This window comes from Moschus berezovskii, chromosome 27 (assembly GCF_049115385.1).
Source record: "Moschus berezovskii isolate FMDL1 chromosome 27, NW_MosBer_1.0, whole genome shotgun sequence".
NCBI classification, from domain to species: Eukaryota; Metazoa; Chordata; class Mammalia; order Artiodactyla; family Moschidae; genus Moschus; species Moschus berezovskii.
This window is the reverse complement of record NC_142486.1, coordinates 1,965,692-1,971,933: the sequence shown is the minus strand read 5'-3', so window position 1 is coordinate 1,971,933 and position 6,242 is coordinate 1,965,692. Positions and strand designations below refer to the sequence as shown.

At 51.5% G+C, this 6,242-nt stretch overlaps 1 long non-coding RNA gene across 1 annotated transcript; it reads right to left on the bottom strand.

Moving 5' to 3' along the window:
- Positions 1 to 818: 818 nt before the first annotated feature.
- On the bottom strand, positions 819 to 5,552 carry LOC148773602 (uncharacterized). The gene is made up of 3 exons (XR_016036637.1): positions 5,431 to 5,552; positions 4,546 to 4,635; positions 819 to 1,003 (listed from the first exon to the last, which is right to left on the bottom strand). It is a non-coding gene; the product is annotated as an uncharacterized LOC148773602 (long non-coding RNA).
- Positions 5,553 to 6,242: the final 690 nt, after the last annotated feature.

Sequence of the window (6,242 nt, the reverse complement as noted above, 5' to 3'; positions counted from 1 at the left end):
TTCGGAGGTCAGCTCAATTTCTCCTCCAGAAAGCCTCTCCTGATTACCAACCCATCCAACGTCTCCCCACCCCCAACCCAGCCCGTCATCAACGCCAGAGCTGGGTTTTGAACTCAGATCTCTGTGGCTCTCAGACCAGGGACTCCCAGAGCTCCATCTCCTGGGGAGGCTGTTAAAAGGCAGGTTACTGATTCTGTAGCTTTCCAGCAAGGCCTGGGAATCCTCAACCTACATTTTATTTTTAACACGTTTTCCCCCAAGTATCTTTATTCATACTAAATAGTCCCCAGAAGAGAGCTCTCAGAGGTGGTTCAAGAGTGAAATGCAACGTCTTTGTAGAACTACTGTGTCATGTAATTTACAGCATGTTCATTCACTCAACACGTATTTGTGGAACTGAGGTTACGATGCCCAGCACGACGGGCGTGGTTCTCTCCTTGTGTGGAACTTCCGTGCACACTTGCTCTTTTGTGATTGGAAAATGAACTCAGTCTGTTTACAGTTCAGTTCAGTTCAGTCGCTCAGTCGTGTCTGACTCCCTGTGACCCCATGGACTGCAGCATGCCAGGCTTCCCTGTCCGTCACCTTTGTTGTCTGTTTACAAAGAAATAAACACCTGTTGGTTTAGGGAAGGGGTGGTCACTTTCCTGGGCTGCCCATGGGGGCTCCCTGGGTCTGGTGCGTTCTCCAGAAGCCTGCCCTCTACGGGGCTGACGCAGCCGGCACTTGTCAGCGATCACTCGGGCAGCTTTCTCCAGGCATCCCCACCTACTCCTCTCATCCCCCTTCTCAGAATCGAGTTGTCCTCCTGGTTACAATCCACTGCCCACTGCAAAGTGCATCTCTTTGAATGTTGGTCCATCCAAATGTCAACAAGCATCACAGAAAGAGCTTCTGGCATTGAGTGCGTTTGGAGGACGTGGTGTATTGAGAAGCACAGCACAGCGCAGCCCCACCTTGGAGATTCACAAAGCACGCCCGCGCATAAAGGCTCTGAGAAGGCCTGCAGCGAAAATAAGGAAAAGTCAAAACACCGTGCTTCTCTATCTGCGTCTCATCCAGTGCTGCTTTGCGAATCTCAACCAGGAAAGCTCACTGCCTCATCCCCAGCTGGCCTCCAGCTCTCAACCCAGAACCTGCTTCATGCCTGGCAGCACAATGATGGCTGGGGTCACGATAATGAAAGAAGTGGACACGGCCCTTACCCTCGGGGAGCTTACACGTATCGGGGGAGATGACCTGTGTATGCAGTTGTTTTCTGGGCAGTGATGGAAAATTCCAGGGTGGGGAGCCTGCAAGCCTTTACGTGGATACAAGCTCAGACTCAGCACTGGCTTTGAGAAACAGGGCAGTGCTTCTCAACCTTCTTTAGGGGACCCTTCTGTTGTTGAAGGACGTGACAGTCCGCCCACTCCATTCTCTGCCATTTCCATGTTCTTCCAGAAGAATGTTATGGTTGCTATGACATACAAAAAGCAACGTTCAGATGAGTATTAATTCATAGGCAAATCATTTCACATCAGAAACTAACAAAGCATTTGCAAATTATGATTGTCACAAAGTCTACTGGAAGATGTTTATGGAGTATGAAGTCTGAAGGTCCTTTTGGCTAGAACTCGGGTCTGAGAATCCTGGGTTTAAACCATTCGTGAGTTTTCCAAAGTCCCTCCTGTGTCCTGCTGCTGAATAGAGATAATCATATTCCTCCTCCTTCCTGGATGAGACCTTCTGAGACAAAAGGAGGCAGATTGATGTTCTCAGCATCCAAGACCCCCTACATAATCAGTCACTCTTATGGGGGACTTGAGTGGTTTCCCAGCTCTTCCCAGGCTGAGACCCCAGACTGGGTGTGGAGCAAGGTGGAGAGCTTCAAGTCAGAGACCCGAAAATAGTAAGGAGAGACTGTCTCAGGAGTGGAGATTGTCTCAAATTCAGGAAATCAGAGAGCAGTCTTGTGGCATCCCTGTGCTGGTAATCTCCTGGGAGGCGATCTCTGGACCTTTGGAATGTCCTGACTTGGACATCTGCTGACCATGGGGCTTTAGTCCATGCTAGGTAGACTAACCGTGCAATTGATGGTGGGGACTTTGGGTCACGAGATATCAGCTGAACCTCGGAAAGGGCTGTAGCTGAGGTCAGCTTCACGGGGAGTCAGCCGTGACCACGCGATGGAGCCCAGTGGACTCGGGACATCAAGCGGACCACTCATCACTTCTGGGAGACGTCAGTGCCATCCATATTTCCATCGCAGGAAGGGTACAACTGGGAGTGCCGTGTGGGGACCCCTCCTGGACTTTGTGCCCTTGGCTGATTCTAACCTCTGTCCTTCGCTGTAATCAACCATAATCATGACCGTGAGCTCTCAGGGAATTTAATTCTGTGGTTAAGTTTCAAAGCTGAGAGTGATCTTGGTGTCAGAAGTGAAGAGAGTCTTCCTGACTGCCCGCTAACATCAAAGAACCCCAAGTGGGACTTCACTGGTATGCCAGTGGTTGAGAATCCACCTGCCAGGGCAGGGGACACAGGTTCGATCCCTGGTTCGGGAAGATTCCATGTGCTCAGGGGCCACTTAGCTCGTGTACCACAACTACAGAACCCACGAGCCCCAGAGCCCGTGCTCAGCCACAAGAGAAGCCCCCACTCCCCGCAACTAGACAAAGCCCTGTGAAGCAATACAGACCCAGTGCCACCAGAAAGAAACAGAGACCCCCAAGTTTCCAGGGTCAGGAGCCCCTTGTCCCTTCCCAGACCTCAGGTCCCCCAGCCTTGGCCACTCCCTGGGACACCACCCGCTCTTGTTGGACTCCATGCCGTGTGCTGCCAGCCTGTGCACCCCGAGTCCCTGACCTGCTCCCTGCACCCCATCCCCTGCGTCAGTCTCCCCAGGCTGTCCTGGCTTTGTGTTGGAACCTGGCTTCTGTCTCCCCCGCACCTGTGCCCACCGCCGGACTTCTCCCCCGTGACCAGGGACAGGGGCGTCTCCATGGGTCCCAGCCCTGCCCTTCCGTCTCACCTCCTCCCTTCAGCCTAGAGGACAGCTGAACTGACCTCCCGCCCCTCCATGTAGCGCCATCCCAGGTCCCTTGAAACAGAGACGTCTGTTGATTTGGGAAAAGCCCAGCAGGAGCTTTCTCTCTGGATTTCCTGGTTCTCTGGCCTGTTTCCACCCAGGGAAGGTCTCTCCAGTCCCAGACTGAACCTGCCATGCCCCGCTTTCTCAGAACAAGCTTGTCCAATGTTTTTAGCCTCCATGGGCTCCAGGGGTGAGGAGATGCCCTTTATCTCGTCATGACCACAGTTCCCTCTCTGGGCACCGATGGAGACCCTCGGGTTTCACAGTCTTCTTTCTGGAGGGAGCGTGGTAGGGTCTGTGTCGCGGTCCCGGTATATTTCAGACCAGGCGATGCTTCCTCTGTGTCTTTCTTAGTCATCCGCCCGGGGCAGCTTCTTAACTTGCTGACATGAAGACAAAAACGAAACCCAGGCTTCCCTAAGTGTGGATCATGAGGAAGAATCTGTCCCAGCGTCTCTTGGAAATTAATTAGGCTTGATTGTTCTTTAGATCTTTGCTAAGGGGCAGGTGTGACCCTCTTGACCCCAGTACATCCCGTTCTCCTCCCACATGGGTTTCCGAACAAGGCTGCACAGTCGGCATTTACTTCCCAGGTTAGAAGAAGGATCGTGGTTCCGGCAGTTCCGAGCCAGGGCTCTCACGCCAACTGCTGTAACCATCCCACTGCCAAGCTTCCGGATCTTTCTCTGTGAGCTCAAATTGGTTCCAAATGCGGCTTCATGTTGGACATCCCCCTCGACTCTTTCCATCGGCACCAGCAAGGCACTCCATTGTTTTCTTGTTTTTGGTTTTTTTTTTTTTTAAAGAGCTTCACTAGGTTATCCATCTCATGGAAATTGGAATAGGGTGTTGACTTCTTGCATCATGAATGGAGCTTTTAAACAACTGATTCTGTGGGCTCCATCTAAGCACATCTCTGACCACCAACCTTATGTGTGTCTGATTCCTTTTGGTCAGAATGTGTCACTCTTCTCTGAAGGGCGGCACTGGGGTTGAGTCCAGTGCGGTGAGGGGACCTGGCAGGGAACACCCTGACTTATCTACTTTCAGCCCAAGGCGGTAACGGATGCCCTTGGTCCACATGGAGCCAGGCCATGGCGCTAAGTGGACCTGGGTTTCCATCTCAGGCCAGGCATTTCCTAGTGACACACCCATAGGCGAGGCCCTAACTCCCTAAACCTCAAGCTCTTCATCTGTAAAATGGGGATAACACAAACCTCCCTTTCTGAGCTGCTGGGGGGGCTTCAAGGAGATAATGACCCAGCAGACCTGACATTGTGTCTGCCCAGGGTGGGCACCAGCCAGTCACCACCCCTGCCAAGTCCCGTCCCCTCACACTCTAGGCATGTCCCTCTTCGGTCTGATGTCTGGGGCCTTTGCGTATCTGAAGGGTGTGATGTCAGTCAAAGCGTCGTTATAATTAAAAGCATCCAGTTTGGACCTCACCTGCCTTAGCTGTATCTGATCCTTACCTGTGAGGACTCATGGAGCATTGTCAGAGAAATAATTGTGTTGTCATATGGCAGTCGTCAAAGTAAGACACATTCACCCCGACTGTAATTCTTCAATCGTCAGCAAAAGCCAGAGAGAGAAGTAAAAAATGTATGAGCACTAAATGAATTGATTTTCATAAAATTAACATGATATCGTATATTTCCCAATGTAAAGACATTTTATCGTACATTTCCCAATGTAAGGACGTTTTCCTATGAATGTTTATAACCTGGGATTAAATCATACCTTTGTGATTGTTTAATCTTTTTTTTTTTTTAACTTTATTCTGGTTCAAAGATAAGAGTTAGTTATGGGTATGTTTGGGGGTTGAATTTTTTTTTTTTGGCTTTTATCTTCAAGAGTGTTCTGGTGACATTCTGTGTTCTTCCAAGATCTTGTACCTATAGTAACAGTCACAAACAACACACACAAGAATCTGTCTTGGGGTTGGTGGGACTGAAAAATCGGCCTCAATACTAAGCTTGAAACAGCTCTTCTGTTTTCATGTTTAATTTGCAGTTATCTCCCTCCTTTGCCAGGAAAAGAGTACTGACAGGCTGAGCCCAGCCGCCCGCTCCGCCCCCGGCCTGGGGGTCCTGCCCTCCGGGCATGGGTCTAAGGCAGAGTTGGGCAGCAGAGGTGAACAGCAGGAGTTCGGGCCCTGGTGCCCAACAGGCCTCCCGTGGACAAGCCGACTCCTAAGCTGCGGGCGCAGGAACTGCATACCAAACCCGCAGGCAGAGCAGGAAGTGGGCCCTGCAGCCACATCCCGGGGCCTCGAGGAGGGGGCACCTCCCCTTCTTCCTTTCACAGCGACAGATTTTTTTTAATGCATCACTTTTTTAAAAAAATTTCAAACTCACCAGTGTTTACAGTTGGGCATCTCTGTGAACACGAGAGTCCATCACTCGAGCGGAGTGACGTTGAGAGGCACACAGTTTACCCCATCAGGGTGACAAGCCACCGCAGGCTAGCTGGCTCAAACAACAGAAGTGTACGGTCTCCGTGCTCTGGAGGCCGGAAGTCCGAGATCAAGGTGTGGGCAGGGCTGGGTTCTTCTGCGTCCCTGAGAAAGTGTCTTCCCAGGCCCCTCCCAAGCTTCTGGGGTTTGCCTGCATCCTTGGCGCTCCTCCGCACGCCCATGGATCACCCCGATCTCTGCCTTCATCTGCACGTGGTGCCCTCTCTGTGTGTCTCCCTCCCTCTTTGTGTAAGGACCGCACTCCTGCTGGATTAGGGTCCACCCTAGTGGTCTCGTCTTAACTTGATCCTCTGCAAAGAGCCTATTTCCAAACAAGGTCACGTTCACAGATACTGGGGTTAGGACTGTGCCATGTTTTATGGGGGACATGACTCAACCCAATACCACTCCCCCAACCCTGCCCTCTCCACCCCAGTGCAGACCTCCTGCTCCCTGGCCTGACCAAGGGAGCTCACCCCCTCACGGTGCACCTTCCCTGACCCCTCTCCACCCCTAACTGACACCATCTCCTCCTTCAAGAGTCACTTCTCAAAATAAGCCCCACCAGCTCCGTGGTCAAGTCGGACTCTCTTACAATAGGATGTCAGCACACGATGCCACTTCCCTAGGACACACATCTGCAGCTTTTCATTCATTTAGGTGATTGTTTGGTTGTTTTCTGGTTCCAACTGAATTGTAAGTGCCTTGATGATG